General features: G+C 35.0%; 1 protein-coding gene across 10 annotated transcripts in view; it reads right to left on the reverse strand.

The window, feature by feature from the left end:
* NCOA3 (nuclear receptor coactivator 3) overlaps positions 1-21,913 on the reverse strand; it is an 85,374-nt gene that overhangs the window by 27,655 nt on the left and 35,806 nt on the right. For 7 of the 10 annotated variants that reach the window (XM_063350486.1, XM_063350485.1, XM_063350484.1 and 4 more), the window contains 2 exons: positions 4,377-4,452; positions 1,226-1,341 (listed from right to left, as the gene is read on the reverse strand). The gene's annotated coding sequence lies outside the window, so the exon portion shown is untranslated. Of the gene's footprint in view, positions 1-1,225; positions 1,342-4,376; positions 4,453-10,059; positions 10,175-21,913 lie in introns of those variants that run through there. The other 3 variants (XM_063350482.1, XM_063350483.1, XM_063350478.1) reach the window with 3 other exon arrangements.

The raw sequence follows: 21,913 nt of genomic DNA on the forward strand, positions 1-21,913 counted from the left end.
TAGGATGACCAAGTCCCTAGGAGTCTGTGATCACATATCACAAGGACAAGCAACCGACAGACACGGCTTCAACTAAATGAAGTTTATGTTACGGTATCAGAGACTGGCAGCCAACCGAGTGGAAGCAGCTCTGCAGAACAGGATCGGGGCACGCTGGTGAACAAGAAGTTAGCTGAACACAAGTCAGCAGTGTACCCTAAGCAAAGCAAGCCCACCCCTTAGAAAGGCACCTAGTCAAGTGAGTGCTTCCAGGACAAGCCATCTAAAGAAAAAAGAGAAGTGTGTGTATTACTTCTGAGGTATTAACCTTGACTGATTGGGTTTTTCGCTTACTGGCTTTTTGTGGCAAAAGAAAATAGTACTGCTTCAGTTCTTTCTAAAGTCTAAACTGAAGGGGCAAAGACACACAAGAATATATCTGCATGAAGCAGAACGGGGGTCGCTTGCAATAGCTGATACTGTTATTGCAGGATGTTAGCTATGGGTGGATAATTTAAAATGGCAGTCTTCTTACAGCAGTACAACCTCTGAAAGCTAGACAGGACAGAGGACTGCTGGCTGCACTGGGGAACAGACACCAGATTACTCTGGCAGAAGTAAAATGGCATCTCTTTAAAGCATAAATTCTCTTTACAGCTAAACAAATGTTACAACGCTCAACATATATTGTATTCATAACCAATCCTAATCCCAACTCATAGGCATTAGGAGAGGAAGGATAATATACTTTGTACTTTACAATAAAAACAACAGTAAAACATAATCTTGCATTTGAAATAAACAATTACAAAAGACACTTTACTCCGTAACTACGGTTAGGGACTGCACAGATAAGAAGTTGGTTTTACATCTAAATATTTCATACAAACCCAGGATGAATAAGGTAAAACCCAATATACAGAAAGACAGAAGAGCAAGCCTGAAGACTTTTATTCAATCATATATTCCTCCAGGGAAAAAAACTCTCAAATACATTCATAGTGGCCCACTTTATGTGAGGATCAAGAAAAATACACTGTTACACCACTAGATGACAGCATAGCACAGAACAACTGCAGGGATACTTTCTTCAACAAGCAGCCGAATGAAAAACTACTCATCTCAACAAGTAAGCAGTTTGAAAAACAGATTATATAAACAGGCTATCAACATGCAAAAAGCAGCTGATTATCTGAAGCTGACACTCCACAGAACATGTGACTCACAAGGTCTCATGCCTACAGACCTCACAGCTCAGGCTGAGTCCCAAGAGTCATTCTGTAGGTGACACACGCACGCACTCCAGGATTGGTGCTTCCCCCGTAACTGCATTCACAGGCAGAGCTGCAGGGTTAAGAGCTACTGCGGAAAAAGAAAGGAAGAGCTTAAAATATAAGACTTAAAGGTAGCTCAGGAAGGGTGTGGGCACAGCAAGTATGTCAGAAGCCAAATTCTATTTAAGAGGAGAAAAGATTTAAAATACACCAAATAGTTGAAAATTTGAGTTAGGACAGACATTTCACCAGAATATAATTTTGCAGGTAACAGGGTTGCATTAAATGACTTAGAACGGAAATGTCATTTCTGGTTTAGCATCTACCTGTACTAACAGATAATTCACAACGTGATTAAATAGAAAACCAAAATTATTAAATTTTGTCTCACAAACATGTTACATATCAGAGAATATAACCCTTCTTCTATTTAAGAAAACCTTTCAGTGTCTAAACATAGAAGCTTGGAGAAGGAAGGAAAAATTAGGTAATTTGTGTGTAGGCTGTTTCCCTACTATTACACCCACATAGCTTGTGGTAGTTTATTCAGGCCTGAAGCTGCAGAGCTCCTGCACATGTATTTTCCTTTCCCTAAGAGTATCGTTACAAGCTGGGAAGGCATGTAATGCCTAGAACAACTCTGCAACTGCTTAGCTAAGGAAATTACAGAAGGTGCTTCCCAATACAGATGGATTTACAGTACAAATTGTTAACAGCAAAACTAATTTCCCTGCTACGGGAAATATTAGCAAAAGAAGCCATTATTCAGTGAGTTAATAATGAAAGAAATCACCAGTTAAAAAGTATTATATTTGTGTTATATTTGTTATATTAAAAAGTGTTATATTTATTCATTGAATATGAACCTATAATTTCTAATGATCTAAAAAGTTTTTTCCAAGAAGAAATCTATTTTAGGGGGCTTGGGGGCTTTTCCTGAAGTTAATCATTATTTCAAGACAGCTTCAAAACACAGCTTTCAAATGTTAAAACTCTGATCCATTTAGCTATTGAAAACAGATGACACAAGCCACACTTTGTTCTGTCCAGTATTATTTTCCAAAAGTTATTTGGAAAAACAAAGCCCTAGCTCTTGCCAAATAATTCAGAAAGGTATACATTTGTATGAAACAGAGAATGTTAAAGTTGAATGGAAGCAAATATGTCCAGAGCCCTCCAAAGTTTATACTTAAAGTAAGTTTGAGAAAAACCAAGACAACATAAGAGATGGTTCAAAGCCTTCAAAGCAAAACATCATTTAATTCCATTGGTTGTAGCAGTAATGAACCACTATATACTGATATTCCACCAGTAAAGCGGAACCAAAGGCAGCAATATTTGGAGAAAAAGTTCCAGACTTTCATGATTATTTGCAAATAATAAGTACTAGCTTTTGCATTACCAAATCCTAAATTTTCCAAAATTTTTCTCACTTATCTAAAAGAGGAAACAAGAAAACAAAAAATAATAAAGACCTTTTTGCTCATCAGTAAAAGTGCTGAAAAAAACATTTGCCCTTTTTAATGAAGTGCACGTGTCTACGTCCTTTGCAATGTACTATATACTTTTCACATGTCAGGTCTGTTCATGTCTCAGTGAAAACCAAAGATGGACTGTTAAAAAGGTAGTGTTTTTTGCAGGTAATATTAGTTCTAGTAATTATAAATCCACCCATTGCAACAATACATGTACAGCCTTCCAAACAGAACCATAGAATTTAAAGAAATTGTCAGCATTTCTCACTAGGATTTTTCAACCTGCCAAAATTTAAGCATTTTGATAGGGGGGGGGGGAAAAAAAGCTTCTAAAATTCTGTCCCAGACTACCAAGAAAAGATGCACATGTCAACAATATGGTATGTCTGAAATCAGGAAAGTTCCCAAAGCCATTTCTTAGAGTGCATTCAAGTCAAGCGGACGTCAAGAATTACTAAGCACAGTACTTAGAAGTACTAAGCAGAAAGTTTTCAGTGTGATAGGATAGTTTCTTCCTTGGTCTTACTCACGTCATCCCCACACAAATTGGAAAGCTACTAACAACATTCATTAGATCACTTTCTGCTAGTTTGTTTTTCAGTGCACTGATTTCCTTCTCCAACTCAAGCATTATTCCCTCATGCCCGTGTTCTCAGCAGTTGTAGATGAAAGACCTATTCACCAAATAGGACATGGCAACTGGGGAGGTTTTATCCTAACAGGGGTCCAAAAATATAAACAGTTATATGCTTCAGTTTTTGTATTTGTTTAGCTGAAATAGTTGACCACACACACCTCCCCCAAAAAACCCCAAACCCACAAAGCACAACCACACAATACTAATTTAAAACATATCCAAAATATTTAAAAATATCATATTATTTGCACAAAACTATTTTTAACACTTCTTTGGTCCCATGAAACCATCAAGTTTTTCCTATACTAAATATATGTACTCATGGTATCTTGCATGGTTGGCAGCTCTTCTGTCCGAGCTGATTTCTTCTTTGAAAAATTGACCAGGGAAAAAGCATAAATTGGCTCTTAGCATTCCCCAAAATAAGCCAATTATGAAGAATTAAATCAAACCAGTCCTTTTCAATGAACCATGAAGATGGTCTGGATTTTTTTTTATTGTATATAATGTTGAAATATTGAGTATAATCCTCCTTTCTAAAAAACAAGGCATAATTCACAGCTTTTAAAGATGCAAATTATAATAAACTAACTGGTTTATGCTAAGAGAATATTTAAATTGTATTTGATACAAATAAAACTAGAAGACATTCCATTCATGAAAATTTGTTATTTCAAACTTACAGCTTATGATAGCTTTCCAGTGAAACTTCTAATACAAAATATTCTTGAAACTGATGTTCCCATTTATACAGATAGGAATCCACAAGAAAACAAACTTAGAAAACTCCTTTCTGGCAGTAGTGAAGTAAGGGGGTTTTGGCTTGGTTTTTTTGGCCGGGGTTTTGTTGTTTGGGTTTTTTTTCATCTTCCTTCCCTCCTCCCCTTTTCTTCTTTTTAAGAACATGCTTCTTATATACTTACATGTACAGTTTGTACATTGTAGCTTTAAAAATGGTAAGAGAATAACTATTCAGGTACATATAGTCCAAATATGAAATCAGTCACTTACTTGTCCTTAGCAAACATTCAAGCACAGCATATTATTCAGGGGACCTTCAGAATCAGAAGTCATTTTAAGTCACATCCTGAAAAACAAAAAAGGCTGTACATTAACGAAAAAATGCTTGTTTTTCAATTTTTTCACCTAATACTAATAATATTACCAAGAAAGCAAACACTCAATATTGAGATATTTTAATGTAAAACATGTTTAAGACTCACTTATAATAACCATAACTAACTGTCATCTTTGCTATATGCTAAACAGCTCAAAAGTCTGAATCTTAACATCACAAATGCCACCCAGTAAGCCAGAATTCCTTTCGTATAAGAACTAAATATATTCCTTTTCAATGCAATTTTTTTTTTTACTTTGGAAGAAATAATGAGACTGTTGTAGATATTTGATCTTAGTAACTTTTAAATCTTAATATAAAAAGCTGCAGCCCCAAATTAATTATTTTGTGGACTTATGACTGGCAAGTAAAGATTAAGTGCATGGCCACTCTGTGTCAGCCTGTACACATTGCTTGGCACACAACTATTACACGAGAATAGCAAACTGTTTACAGAGCTATGAACACTCAGGTTTCTGTTACTCTGTTTTTCTATGAAATTCTAGGAATGATTAATCCATATTACCATGCTTTATACAAGGTATGATTAAGTGTACTAATTAGTGAGATTCTGGGTCTCAGTAACTTAGGAATTACAGTAGAGCATTACAGTAACTTAGGAAAAGTTTTAAACAACAGCTGCATGATTGAATCGATTTACTGAAAACTGCTTAAAGCGCTACACAAAGCAGAGGCTGTTCAGGCTAATTAAAAAAATAAATTGCTCTTGGGAAATATTTATGAGACATTCATATGTAAGCACACACCATAGTCCTATCCAAAATCAAGAGTTTCAAAATTGATACTTCTACCCAGACTATTTAATGGGTAATCACCAGCAGGCAGGTAAAGGAGTTTGATTCAAGTAGCTCATTTCTTAAGAAATTAAACTGAAGCTTTTCGTATCAACTGGTTGCATATGCATTCATCTGCTGTTTTAATCATCCCTTTGACAATACCGATTGTAGCTTTATTTATATGAACTAGAATTACCAATTAAAAGGTTGATTGACAATGTGGTCACGTAACAGTAAGCATCAAGAGTAAATTGTCTCCTAATTAAAGACTTCTGTAACACCATTTTATGCTAAATCAACCTCTGATAATCATAGAAACCATAACAAAAGCACACCAAAAAAAAAGAAGAAAAATCTAAGAAATCTTAAGATGCAGTATCAGAAACATTTAGACACCACAGAGAATTAAATCCTTCAGCTGTTCATTTCTGTAAAAAATGCTAAAGCAGACCTATACTACACTCAGTGGTAGCTTGCTATCTAGCTTCACTGGGATGCTCTTATACATAACAAGGGTTATTTTCTGATGTCTCCACTGGACAGAACTTATGGAACAAAAAGGTAGTGTAAATTACACTCACTGTTCAGTATCAAAAGGATTCTGTATGACTGGAAATGCAATGTGAAAGAGAAGAACCCTGAAAAACGTATTAAATTGAAGACCACATAAAAACCTTAACACAATTTAAATTAGTTTTAGAATATTCCCTTTATATTCCTCTCAAGCAAATATTCATTCCATGGATGTCAATATCTGAGCTGTTTAAACAGAAGATAGAATACAACTTCTCAACTAAGTACTGCAGTAAAATAACTAAAAAATAACCTTCTGAATAACCTGAAGGCTCTTGAAGGGTTAGAAAAGCACCTAGAGTAGCACTCATTTGGTTTGGCCAAACATTGCAGAAGACCATCCTATGAGAACCGTCAACTGGCAGGGCAACCTAGACAGACATTCTAAATTCTATTCTACACACCAGGATGACATTAAAACAACCTGAAGCAGAGATGAAAACCCTACCCAGTAAACCAAAAAGTTAACATCAAATACGCTACAGTAAAATTTTGGCACATATCAAAAGTAAATAAGTCATACTATATTACTACCACTATAAATAAAACCATGATATTAAAATTCTATAATCTAATAAGTCATTACATTGTTATCATCTACAACATTTAAATAAAATAAAACACATCCCTCTTTCTCAATACTACTTGGTCTTTTCCTGGTAATGAAAGCCTGAACTCTTACATATTGAAAGTTGACCGTTCAATTCTGTTAGTGCTACTTGAAACCTACACGGTTCCTCTTCTGAGTACAGAGATAACAGCAAACTTCTTAACTTTTTAAACACAAAAAATATTTTATTTCAACATCATTTTCTGTTCTGTTTCACATGAATTAGTTTAGGTTATTAGAGTGCCTGTATCAAAGCACAGTCATGCACTAAGCGATTGCCAGTCTCAGAGCCAGTGTTCTTCTAAAAAGCGTGGCATTTGGGGCCATGCAGTCAGCTTCTCCACCAGCTCTCACCACACCACCACCACTTTCAACATGTGAGCATACTATTTCCTGCCTAAAAACTGCTCAGCCAAAAAACAAGAGTGCTCCCACAAAAACATCGTTCGGCATGTTTTGATCTCGATGAGCTCAAACATAGTGACCTTTGACTGATTTCCCCACTTTCAGGATGAGTTACAGAGATACTCAGTTTACACCATATAGAAATGAGGCATCCAACATAGCCTGTCTACAAAATTTAAGTGTGTTCATACGGTCCCATTTTGAATCCAATTTTTAACACACATGAAAGTAAGAAGATTACATTAGAATTTGGATGGGATGGCTAAGTGACAAGCCATATTGTTGCCTGTGGCACAGACAACAACAATATGACAGAGAGCTAAAGCCACACTGTTTTTAAGGTTAAAAATATACATATATATTCATAGTCAAATGTGCCAGCTTTGGTAAACACAATGGTTGCTTTTTGAAAGAAGACATAAAAAGGATTGTATCTGTAATCCTTCTTAAATGTTTCAGGTATAATTAATGTGCCTGTTTAAAAAAGAAATCAAATACAATATACTACACTTCAAACTACAGTACATAAATCCAACATATTTTTAAACCTCCCCTGGGGAAGGGAAAAAAAAAACAGCAGATAAAAAATGCCACTGAACGTTAACTACAGCTTTGTGAATCTCAAAGTACAATGTAACAAACTACTGAAACAGATAATGAGACGCAAGCACACTGAGTTAATAAAAAGGTTTTGTTGTACTGTAACTATTTTGCACTAAAAAGTCTTAACTTACTTTTTAAGATTAAAGCAGCTATACTTAAATTATGAAGCAAACAGCAAACTATATTAATTGTATTGATACATTATTATACTAATCCAGCACTTCCATCACTATGATAATTAATAAAATACTATTCCAAAACATACGCATTCGATCATTCCCCACTCTTTTTTTCCCCCTACCTCCTCAGCCAAAAAGGTCATTTACTAGATAACAAATAGCTGACTCAGAGACTCCGCTGAATCAGAGCTGTCAGTTTAAAAGAAAAAAACAAAAAACAGAACAAAACAAAAAAAAAAGTGCCATCTATAATCTGGTAGCCAGTGAAGCACACCTTGTTGCAACATATTAAATAATCTTAACTTGGCACACATCCTTTTCATATTATATGTTCCATCTTAGGGAGACTATAATTTTTCAGGCCTTGTCAGGTTTCATTTACCAATTCCCCTGCAGTGTTTAGTAAGCACTATGCACTCCTTGGCTGTTTTTCAGACATGACAATTAACTTGAGCTTTGTTCACTTTGCATATATTAAAATGACAGGACACTTTCAGTTAAAGGATGGTCAGACGTGGAACACACTCGGAGTGCGTCTCCTGTTCCTCTAATAATGGGTGTGCTCTATTTTTGGAATGTCATTACTTGTTAATTCATTTCCTATACGTCCCTGTTCGCTAGTCACAGCAATAGATATAAGACCTTGTTATAGCAAACAAAATGTATGAAAGAGAAAAGGAGGGCTCCAGTGAACCTTATGCCTTCACCATAGACTGCAGAATACATAAAAATTTCTCACCTGTCAGCTTCTGCACAAAGCACTGTGGTAAAGTGCTCCTGCATCTCATCAGGGGTACAAAGACATGGGAGCCACATTCCAGGCTCAGAACTACTGCTGCTCCCAACCCAGCTGTGGAAAGGTATGGAACTTACTCGGCCAGATGTGTTTGTCAACATAGAGCTCTTGTAAGTAAAGGGCAGTTGGGCATAATGCAGCCACACCATCTACTTGCACGACACTGGCAACAAGAACTTGTATGCTCAAACACAGCAGGCCAAAAAAATATCGAAGGTGGCCTTTAATCTTGACTGATTTCCAAGCCACTGTACTGGAAGAGGTAATTTGGGCTTTCAATATAGCTAATGGCATTAGTCGAGTGTTTTTAGAATATATTTAGAATGTTTTTAACATAGGTAAGTCCTTACAGACTCGTACCTGTAAGGATACAAGAGTTAGTGAACAGTTATTTAAAAAATAATTTTAAAATTAATAAATATATATATATGAAGAAAAAAAATCCCTACCTCAAGTACCACAAAGAAAGAAACAGGATGTGATATCTGGGCTACTATAGTGGGACTTGATAACTACTTAACTGGCAAGAAACCACAGAACACCACCATTCTTTTCTGTAAATCCAGACACCTTAACAGCAGAAGTAACTCAAGCAAGTCAGTAGCTGACTGAAATACATATGGGTCTACTTAGGTTTTATATTAATACTTAATGAAGTTCTAAAAGTGGAAAACACTTCTTCCCATCATCCTTGGCGAAAACGGTGGATACTATGGAAAGAGACTGTACTGTGACCAGTGCACAAACCTCTCTACTAACAGCAATAAAAATTCTAAAATAAAATAGGAAATTTATATAAAAAGTGGTCCATTTACAAGACAAAATACCCTTGGCCAGAGCTCACAAGAGAGTACCAAGATAACAGTATTGAAGAGTCACTTTCCAGCTCTATATACACCTAATTCATAAGTGAGTCCATGCCATTTGACACATGACATAATCCATAGGTTAATAAGAATGCAAGCTCTACAATGTATCTCTATGTATTGCAATGTCAGCTAATTAGAAATTAAGTTTGAATTAATTCCCATAATTTGTTAAAATGGAATTACAGAATGCTAAATTATTTAAAGATTAGTCCAAAGTACAAAATCTCTCTAAATTAGAAAAGGACAACTTTAGAACATGAACCTATCAGTTTGACCTTATAAATCTGAAAACACTATTTATTGATTTTTAACCACTTCTAACTTTTTATGTTTTGTTTTTAAGAAGACACATTAACTTACCTGATGAAAGCCTGCTTCATGCCTTAACAACATATTCTTCGATTCTTACACAATTTTGTCCCACTACACATTAGAACATGATTACCTTTTCAGTACAAACTTTAATCACTGACACTATAAAGAAAAAGTCCAATGCAAAGGGATGATTGCCAGAAAGTAAGTAACAATCATATCAAATGCAAACACAAAGAGATAAGTACTAGTAGATATCAGACGGGATTCATGGCACAACTTATAAAATTGTGAGAACTATTATTTTATGGGAACAAAATCACACATAAATACGGGGCATTTTTTTTCTTACAGAATACAGCAGCTCCTGTAAGATAACAGAGTGACAGAAACATATTCCTACATGATCTGACAAAGATACAAGAGCTCTTACCTTAATTTAACAATTGCTAAGGAATTTGTTTTCCCTTACAGGAGAGGAAGCAACTTCTCAAACACAGTTTCAATATAGCAATAATTCAATCTGCAAGTTTTCAGTAGCAACAACTACCATTTTCTTTGAGGCAGCTATACACTATCTGACACTTCAAAAGCAGAAAGTACTTACAAAGTTCTTGGCGAGAACAGGAAATGTAATCAACTAAACCGAGTTTGTTTCATGAAACACACGTGATCCCTCTCCAAGTCATCAACAAGTCCATTCCCTTTCCTGAAGCTCTGAATGTGCCATCAGCAAGTCCATTCTCCTTCCTGAGACTCTGAATGGGTTCACATACATTTTTATATTATTATGTACATGCAGTTTTCTTGTTCTGCCATTCTACCCTACCAGTGTCTCATGGAAGCAACGACTGCTTGCTGGACTTCTAGAGAGAGACAAACACAACTATAGTATTACAATTAGCATTAACGCATTTAGTACTATGGCATTGTTACAATTGAATCACACCCTATCGTGCCAAAATCTTACTCCTTTTACAGAGATCACAGTTTTATATAAAACATGTTTAGAATGAGAACAGTTCAAAACCTGAGTTTTCCAAAGCAGCAGTTAAAAATTGGGCAAAATATCAGCACTTTCCTTGTGAAAGCCTGTCCATTGCAAGCTTAAATTTAGACAGAAGTCATTTTACATTTGGATCAAAATCTCTAACAATACCAAAATGCCTTCAGACAAAGGGAAAAACTGACTGGTTTTGACAGAGTGAAACATTAACTGTACACACTATCAGTTTCTGACATGTGATCTCTACACCAAGTAGATGCCAAGTTTAATGCCAGCTTTTGAACTTCTACAAGTAATAATCAGAAAAGCATTCAAAACAGATGAACTTGTTAAATTTTCTACAGCTATTTTTAGCAATAGATGTTCAACCCCAGTATTTCCAATTTAGTCTTTGAATCTTGTATGTGAATTGAAAGTATTCATCAATTCAGTAGGTATGGAGAAAGGCTTTTAAGAAAACCGCTTATTTGAAGAAGTAAACACTTCCAAGTGTCAAGTTGCAGAGCAAAAGTATTTCTTAATTAGAATTGCACAGCTGAAAAAAAAAACATTCTAATTACCCTTTGTATTTGCATACTTAAAAAGCAAGCCTCAATTAAAAAAGAAGTCTCTCAATTACAAGCTGTATGCAATCTAGAATTTTTGCAATGATCTAATCATAGTTTTTTCCCCCTATCCTACTTTGGGCAACTGTTCATCTTGGGAGATCAGATGTGATCTAGTTAGTGCTTATGTGCCCTAAACAGCACTGTCATCAATCATCCCACCGTACATTTGGCCTATCAGCCTGTTCCCTTCATCTGCCATTTCCTACCACTTGAATAGTCACAAAGTATTAAGCAGCACACAAGTTTATCAACAGCTGGAAATCGCAAATGCTTGAGAAGAACAGTCCTGATGCTTTTGAGTATTTCTACACATCTCTGTCATATTTTGCCTTTGTGCAAGTACCATTTTCAGCGAAACTTACCAAGTGAGGCAAGTTCTTACACTCAACATAAAGACCTCTGAAGTGAAAATGCCTGCATATTAAATACATCAGAACAACTTCAAAATTTACTGGAATGTCCTGGCCATCAATAGAAAGAGCCTCTTTGATTCTGACTACTAAAAAGCAAACCCTTCACTTTTATGAATGGCACAAAATTAGGTCTACAAAGTATGCAATCCAGTGCTGCAGTTTCAAGAATCTTTTATGTTAGTGTCCAGACAACAATCTTTTGTTCTGCATTTATAGGAACACAATTTGTTACACAATTAACAAATTAGTTTCTGATATTAACCTTGGAAAAACTCCAATCTCTCAAGACTTCCATAGCACAAATACCAAGAAAACATAATAGCATGCTTACCGAAATATTTTGGTTCTGGTTTTTATGATGCTTCAAAGACAGATTTTGGTATTAGTAGCAGAGTTACATACAAACAAATGAACAGACAGAAGTAAGTCTTGCCAGTAGTGCTCTGGGTCCACAGCAGATGAGCTGGGATACAAACCACCCAAAATATGCTCACAGTAATTTCTGTCCTTCTTCCTAAATACTCAAAGCCAGTTCTGCAAAACATACCACACCACACTACCAAGCCTCTAGAACTGGACAGAAGCATTGATTAACCTCTTAAAAAAAGCACGTCATAAATTGTGTAGCCTGCTGTCATGAATTTGCAGCCAGCTGAAATACACAACACTTTCAAGGGCACAAATATTTGAGGGAATAGTATTCTGTTACTACAAAACAACAATAAAGACAAACAATAATAAGAAGCAGCTTAAATAACTTGGCTAACGTGTTTAGATTTAATCACAGCATCCTGTAAAACAACTAGAAATGATGCTGTATCTGTGGATTTTTTTTTACCTTTTGAGTGCTCTTAATTTAAAAAATAGGACTAGACAACAGGCAAAACGCAGCCTGCAGAAGTGATGACGAGTGTGACCAGCTAGTATACTTTAAACACAACGCTAGTTTTTACTGGAAAATAAAGTAGCCAACCATAAAACGATGTTGGTACAAGACAGTTCAGAGATGTAATGCAAAGCACAAAATAGTTCCCTATTTCTGTAAACGCTTGCTTTTTCTACATATTAATAGCATATCTGAGGAGCATGCAAAAAAGGAATTTGCTTACAGAAAAATCATTCTTAGTGAACAGAAGATCACTGCTACTGCCTGCTCAATTCAACCGTCTGCATATCTGTGCAAGTAATATGGTCCATGAGCAAATACAAATTGCCTACCATGACATCTCAGTGTACAGAGCCACGAGTCATAACACACATGGAGTTCCAGGTACTTCAAAGAAAGCTACATCCATGCTCAGAGCTAAACCCTAAATTCACCATCCTGACAGATACAGAATCTGGTATTGAGGGTAGCTACTCTCAAAATAGAACAAAAATATGTATATTCATTTTGAAATTAGAATACATAAAAATACAAGTATTTGTTTAAAATTAGATATTCCTAATACTCCTAGTTGTTTTAACAGTACAGGTGAACACACCTTCTTTTAATTTCTAAGAAAAAAAAGCATAAATATAGCTTTAAAACTCTTTTAATTGCACACATATTTCACACTAAAACTGCACACTCCTTTCGTGATATTTATAAGTCAACAATCTCCGAGATGACAAAATAGTATTTGTTGGATAAAACTAATTTTGCCATATTTTGCCATAAATTTCCGGTATATACAAATACACAGCTAAATCTTCCTCTCACTCGAGTAGAATAATTTAAAGATTATTTGTGACCTAAATTTCTTTTTGTATAGCGTATGCCAATTTGCCTGAGAAAGGAATCAAAGGAGTAGCGGTCATTAGAGCTGCAAGAGAGAAAAGAACCCAGAAGAGCGTACACATCTGTGACATCTCAATATGAATGGAGACAATAGGCGCCTTATACGGCTGTAATGGAGGGTGTGGGGGAGGCAGGCGAGCAAGCCTTTTTTATTTGTAACATGAACATGTGAATAATTCTGTAAAACGCAGTTAGGAAGCATTAAGTCCTATAACTAAATTAGTCTTATTTCTTGCTGGATTTCTTAGCTGTATTCAGTTTTCAGAAGAATGAGGCAGAAGTCATGAAACAGACTCAAATACAGAGAAAACAGGAAAAGAAAACACGAGTCTCTGCAGAACAAGAAAAAGTAACCAGCTAGGTGTGATGGGCACATTTTATAAAAGAGATCAAAAAGGGCAAATCCATGGAACAAACAAAGCCTAGCATTTCTAAGGACCTCAAAAACATTATTGCCTGACCACCAGAGTAACTAGATCGGAATCTCAGAGAAATACTGAAGTGAAGACAGCAGAAAACAAAAAAGACCAAATTCTTACTAGAAGTCACCAGATGTTCATCGATTAAAATGTAGAAGATTTTCTAAATTTAATTCCAAATTTGACATAGTATTTAGGGGATCTTTATAAGACCAACTATACTAAACTATACTACTTAAAATTGAATTAATCGGCTTTGAATAAATCTACTGTAAATTCAAGAGGGCCTTTCAAATCTTAAGCTTCATTTATAATATGACTTGTTTTACTAGGAACATGCACTGGCATGCTAAAGAGACTGAGCAAGCAAGACAATCACTGCAAATTCCCAGCTATTTAAAGCTTAGAAGTCTTGAGTTACTCTATATGAATCGAGTGAAGATTTAATTTTCATAAATACTTAGAATTCTGCCAAAACACTTTTCTGCATTAAACAAAGACATACAGATGGCATGACACATTTATTCTAAAATTTGTAGCACATTACAACATTGTAATGGGGGGGGGAGTAAAAGGTAGTCATCACATTAAGCAGTTAAGCATTTGTGTATACAAATCAATGAAATTCTCAAAGATGGTATTATTCTCCTATAAAGTTAGTTGTGCTTAAAAAACAATATGCAGCTTAGAAGCAGTGTGGAATATTAATTTACACATCTGTAGTGATATGTGAGGATGTCACCACACACCCCCAGCCCTCAAGATGGAAAAGTGATTACACTGTCACTGTATGACTGTACCGTGATGACAACGGTGAGACAGGGAGAGACGCAAAAAAGATGCAGGCTCTCAAGTGAATTCTGGATAACAGCTGCTACACCTACACTGCTTTTGAAGCAGAGAACAAAAACATTTAAAAAATACCTATACAGATCTATAAGAAAGTTAAGGGGGGATACTACAGGGAAAAGGTTAGCACTTAAAAAGTGGAAAGCTTGTCTACATGGGAAGAACTGAAACACCCATAGAACACAATAAATTGAATGTAAACAGGAAATACAGGGCTAAAAAAAGAACGAGTGCCTCACACCAAACTCCAACTGATAATAAAAAGATATTTAAACAACACATCAGAAGCAGGAAACCAGCTAGGAAGACGGTGGATTTCACGGCAAAGGCATAAAATGGGCTCTCAGAGAGGATAAAACCATAGCTCTGAAAAATCTCTTCATGTTGGCCTTGACCACTGAAGATACTGGAGAGATTCCCACTTCCAGCATTCCTTTATAGCAAACTGGCTGGAGAAGCAAAATTAATTTTAAGGAATTATAGAGGAAGAATTAAACCAAATAGACACATGAGCTGTTAATCAGTGACCAGGACACCCGTCATCCCAGAAGGGGTTCAAATGTGAATCTTCAGAACTGCTGGCCAAACTGCACAATTTGTCATTAAAAACGGCTACTGTATCAGAGGACTGGCAGGTGACCAGTATAGATCCTGCTGACACACAGGAATCCAGAGGGACTCTCAGGAGCCATGGACCAGTGAATTTGATATTCATACCTTCATTGACTTCCATCCATAGTAAGATGGTAGAAGCTATCCTAAAAAATAGTATCACTGAGCGCATGAATAAACAAAAATTCTGCAGAAAAACAACCAACATGGCATGACTTCTGAATAGGGAAAGCTTATTTGAGGGGAAAAAAAGAAAATTGCACAGAATTACTGTGTGACCTCTATGGTCCTCAGACTGATCTAATATTTTTTGTCATTTTACATTTGTTAAAACTTGTAAGAAGATTATTTTTTTTTTAATATTGGAATTGCTTCAATGCAGTGGCAAAAATAAGTTTATCCATATAACCTATTTTACTCAGGGAACTTGTATAGAGACTCCATTGTCAGTATGAAATGTGATTTCACTAAGGTTTGTTGACAGAGCTTTACCAGGAAGCCCTCCTAGTAATAGATTAAGCCCCAGAAAAACTAGTGAGATAAACACGGCACTATCATTCTGAACATCTAATATTTTCTAAAAGTCAAAGCTTCAACCATGTATGAGCCAGAGGTCAACGAAAGGGGAGTGAAGAGAGTTCAGTGAAACCTTGAATTGTGCAACTCAGGTTTATGGGGGTTTGTTTTTTGCATTTCCTCTTTACAACCATGTATAATTAAAACTCATGTTTCTCCCCTTAAAACAAAACAAAACAAACAACAACAACAAAAAAAACCAAAACAAAACACAAAACCAAATGAAGTGGCTTCTAGATTTAAGCGCCTTGCTTCTCCATTTTCTTCAGTCAGACTTCAAGGTAAACTGTCGATATTTTCAAATTTTCTTTTACAGTGCTGGGGGAATGGAATACGTTTTTCTTTTTAAGTGAAAAATGAGATGCTTTGCTAGTCGTGTCACTGTCACAGTTGGGGTTTGAAGAGAAAGAGCAAATATAATGAGTCGGGGGGTGGGGGGGCAGGGAAGGCAATACTGCAGCCTGCAACAGAGACACAAAAACGCGAAGAAAAAGCAATTGTGTTTTCCTTCCTATATTAACTGATAAGTATTTTAATATGAAAAATATTAAAAACTACAACATTATATCTGTGACTTCTGATTGTCAAAATTGCTTCAAGAAAAAATATGTTATTATTATTTAGGTCATGAACAAACAAAAATAAGCAAATGAACCTAGGAAAAAACCAAGTATTTTAGAGAATGAATGAAGAGAGGTGCTTGACCATCCTCAGTGCATTGTGAGAAGCTATGCATAGAAAGGATCTGTAAAACTAAAAACTACAGGCTTGTTTACACAGGAAGACTTATTAGCATTATTAAACCAATAAAACACCATCTCTACATTACACCCACCTCAGAACAAACGAACTGGACTTAAAACATCCCAATATCAGATAAATTACTTAAAGCAAATGTTCAGCTGGGAATGTTCAGCCACTATAATGACAAAAGTCTGCAAAGAGTGGCATAGTAACATTCTGATACATTTTACCGTATAGGTAAAAACAAACATTTGTGCAATAGGTATAAAAGTTCCTTAACTAGGGAATGATAATACAGTGTGGCCAATGTATTCAAAAATTACCCATGTGCTAATCACCTCCTTCCTTTTCTAGACTGATTGTAAGTGAATGAATGTATATCTGTGAAATATTTGAAAGTAGAAAAGCTGTCTAACATTGATCAAGCAACCCATGAGAGAATACACTGTAAATACTGTACCTGTACTGCACTATACTTTTAAGACTTTCACTCATTTAGAATAGCAAAATGTTTTGCACAAAATCACTGTAGCAACAGAACAGCACAAAAATGGATTTCATTACAGCATGCTAATTTCACCATGCTCCATACTATAATTTGCTGTTCAGTGGCAGTGACCAGCACTGATAAAAATAAAGCTACTCATCCATTTTTATTATTACAAAATGCTTCTTAAAACAAAGGATTTATATCCTCAGTCATTCTTAGCATCTACAGTTTTACATAATAATGCCTACAGGTACTTCACAAGGAAAAGAACAAATAAAGCAACAAAAATTTTACAGGAAGAAATATGCTCCCATCCAACATATATCTTACCATATATTTAAGCTTGTATAAAATTAAGAAAGCATGCCAAAATCTAACTAAGCAAGCTGCTCACTTTTAAGACCTTTATGTGCTTGCCCCTCCATCAGTCCCACTTTGGCAACATGTGTGTTACAACTGTGGTATAAAGACTGTAATTCTACAAATGGGGCTAGCCAAGAAATGACAGATGAGCTTCAAGTCACTACTACAAAATACTTTATTTACTACCCTCAAAAGAAAAAAACAAAACAAAAACCAAAAATCCCCAAAACACCACCACCACCAAGATGACAACGTGTCATTGCAAAAGAAATCACATGGGTTTTCAACACAGTAACGCAAAATATCTCAAGGAAAGTCACATAACAGCAGCTTTCCTCAGTAAAGAGATGTTTATATATACAAAATATTAGTTTTCTTGAGCATGTACAGGGAGGGATGCATAGAAGAAAGACTTTACAGGATAAAAGTATATAAATATACTCTGACAATGGAAAAAGTTAACATTTATAAGAGATCCATTTGCTCATCATTCTACCAGTAGTCCATAAAGTGCAGTCAAATTATGAGAGATACTGATGAAGAGAAAAATGGATCTTCTGAACTACCTGTAATATACAGATATTCACAAATAGTTAAAAACAATCATGCTGGCACAACTACACTACCTTTTTAGTCCTGCTTATAAAAGGATATTTTCTGTTATTCATACAGCTTATTTTGTCTGCAAGACCAAATTTTACTAGACATCAGTTTAGAGTTCTCACGAGTCTAAACAAAACACTAAACAAAAACGTCTAAAATTTTGAAATTTTAAAATGTCATAAATCAACGCACTCATTTCTTTAAATGAACGTGCAAAAAGCCTTTAAGGACCACAGTTAAAATATATGGATTATTTCAAGACCAATGAGCTTAAAAAAGAGATATATTTTCTACTGTCATCTTACTTGGACTTGTTTGTTGCCTGTATGCCTTTAATACCTGGTTATACATGACACAATCTGACAAAAGTAATTCCACATTTTAAATTCATCAAATAAATGGGGAGGATTTGAGGGTTGCTACAATCATGACCAAAATTTTGGCTGAGGTCAATTCAAAACAACACAGAAAATACGGTGAATCCATTATGTCTCTTCAGAGTGTTTGAGATCAACTAATATTTACAACCCTGCTGCTTTCAAACTGGAGCAAAGAAATCCCATTTGAATCTCTCATTTTTAACAAACTGAAAGCAAAGTCTGAATTCCAGAATAGCTTCAGACTTTAATTTATCTTTTGACTTTAGCAATTTGGGTATTATTTAAAGAAAGAAGATTATTTCTTAGGTATCTGAAATTACTTCCATGTAGAAGTGACAAACTAAAAGTATTTGGTATGAATGTTAGTAGTATTAGTATGAAGTATTTAGGAAGAAAGAGGAGTAAGCAGGGAGAAAGAAATGTACTTTACACCACTGGTCAGCAATTAAAATGATGACAATCCAATCATACTCATCCATTTTATCTTTAGGAATCACCTACAGTCATACCCATCCACTTTATCTTTAGGAGTTACCTACAGTTTCGAGTTCCCTGGCATCAGACCAGTGTGATCTGTTTAGCACTACACCGAGTTACTGAAGTAACAGGAAACTATGAGTCTAAAAATAGACCAGCAAACTATGCAGACTAGCACAAAATTTGTCAAATATGAAAATAATAATTTCTTCCAGACAATTCTCTCTTTAAGAGGATTATTAAGCAAGAATAATTACATACAGAGTTTTGAACATTTCAAGACAATCACGTAATTCTTTACAACATTTCAAGCAAGTAGAACAAGTTTTTCATTATGTGGCCAATGCACACAAGCTGTTTACAAAGATATCAAAATGGCTACCAGACAATTTGTTCATCCTTGAAAAGAAAATGCATCTTGTTTTCTTTTTCAAAGAGAAGCTTTAGCATTTTATTCTCATAAGAAATAACATTTTTACTGTATTTAAGTTAATGATTTCTAGAAAATGTATGCTTCTGAAAGAGTATCATATATTCAGAACAATCCCAGGTACTGAAAGTCTGGTCTAAAGTTCAATAAAATAATAGGGGAAAAGTATTTTTAAGCTTTAAACATTACTCTTCCTGTTTTATATCACAGTGCCAGTTTACAAAATGTTAACGTTGTGACTAAATTTGATAAATGAAAATCGTTATGGGTTTATAGTCTGGATTCTCATCTTGATGAGAGTTAACATCTTTAGAACAAAATGTTCAAAGCTGCAAGACATATGCTGAACATGTGTATACATGTAAAGCTTTGAAAGCTGCTTAAAAATGTGAGAATGAGTAAAGCTCATGTTACTCTTGATAAATGTCAGCTGTCAGGCATCACAGCCCAATACACACTATTTTTTCCACAAACTAGAGCCCAGAAAAATGTAATTTTTACTTCACCAGCTGAATATAACACATTATACATGGCAACATCTACTCAAGGTCAAAAGTTTAGCATTTTCAAATTTTAACTTCCAAAGCAGGGTACTGTTACACAGACAACATTGTCACACTGAAATGAATGGAAGTATTTCCAAAAATCTCAGGTAAAGTTACATAGAACACTCAAATATATACACTCTACCAAGATGGACACATTCAACATCAAACCAAGTCAAAAAGAACCTGAAAGAGAAAAAACAGTTGTTCTTATATCCACTACCAATTCTTTATTTTTTACAGTCCAGTTTTACTTGAAGAACATTTTCTGCTGTAGTAAATCACTCATCATAAAATTCTAATTGTATCTTGCAGCATTAGCCCAGCAAAGTCTTGGAACATTAGCTGTACAATAAAAGGGTGGGGTAGGGATAAGACTGGAAGAACTTTCCATTAAGAAATGTTACTTTTTAATGTGATATAAATACATCAATCATCCCAATCTACAGTGTAGTCCACTTAAAACCTGTTCATTCCCCAGCTCCCCCATTTGAAACCACATATAATTTATCATTCTGGGTATATGAAAAATTATTACTATGCTACCACTATTATGCCAAACAGTGAAACGTACTTTAAAAATTTCACTGCGATTACCATGTTAACTAGCAGGTTTCTTCCTCCACAGCTAAGTCTGAAGCACTATGATAGTCTTTCGTGAATTTTTATTACGAGTATCAGCTAGTTTTTTCCTGAGCAGGTTAAAAGCTCAGTGTGTTGAAAGATCATGAAATATACGTGTCATATCAATGCCTTCCCCTCTCTCTGTTTAAGTAATAAGTATTTTGATCCATTGAAATTTAATATACTTCTACTGGGATTTTCAGAAGCACTTAGCATTGGTCTAAGTCTGTTTCTGTTAATTCAATGAGAATTCTATCACCAGCTCCAGTAGAAATACTAAAGCTGAAAGTAATATTTCTTTCAAAATTTTATCTTCAGCAGGAAAAAAAATCTTTTACCTGAATATTTTTATTAACTTCAAATAGGAAGATACAGTAAATGTGTTTTGTCCTATCAGAAGACTCATAAGACCTAAATTTTATTTAGAACTATTTCCCAAGTTATTGAGTAACATAGGTGTGCACTGTACACAGAGCCAAGAAAAACAGATAAAATATCTCTGTTTGCTCAACAGACACCTTTTAAGAATGTTCTGGTACTACTATCTATGTTAAACCTGATGTCTGAATTGGAGCAATTCCTATTTAAAATTATTGTTCCAGTATACTTGATATTTTCTAAGACCGTCAGTAATAACCCACAATGTTCACATTTTTTTATTTTAAAAAGACATGCTTTTTACACACTGTCTACTACTTATAGTTATGATAAGTAATCTAGATGATCTTTCGTCAATCACATTGAACACCAATGTTACAAAACCAGAACAGTAACTGCTGAAAGCAGTGGCAACTTAACTGCTTTTTTTGTAATATTAACTTGCATTATCTGTACCAACGTAAACATCAAAATAACATCCTTTAATTGCAAAAGTGATTGTAAGCACTAATCAGAGCAAACTATCAAGTTTCAGCAGAATACAAAAGATCTTTTATGCCATAAGAAAGAATATGAAGTACAAAAAAGTCCCCTTGCACATTTAATTTATAGTAATCATTGCATCTGCTCTGAAACTAACATTGCTGATGTGAAATTAGAGCTGAACAATCAAGGCAGAAAATATAATGAAAAGGCTGTAACCTAAAATATGTTGCCTATTAAGACCAGCAAGAAGATGTATAGTTCTTGTATAGTATAGATGTATAGTGAAGAGTAACACATGTATGTTGTTTCAAAATAAATATCTAACTTCACAAACAACTTAATGCTATAATCCTCATATGGATGTTTCAGAATAGGTACCTTCAAAGAGACAGATTAGTAAATATATCCCATATTACTGTGACAGACATATAAAAAAAGGAAAGCAGAAGTACTAAGAATGACAAAAACTGTTAAAACTAAGGACCACAGTGCACCTACTACTGA

This window comes from Chroicocephalus ridibundus, chromosome 12, assembly GCF_963924245.1.
Source record: "Chroicocephalus ridibundus chromosome 12, bChrRid1.1, whole genome shotgun sequence".
NCBI lineage: Eukaryota > Metazoa > Chordata > Aves > Charadriiformes > Laridae > Chroicocephalus > Chroicocephalus ridibundus.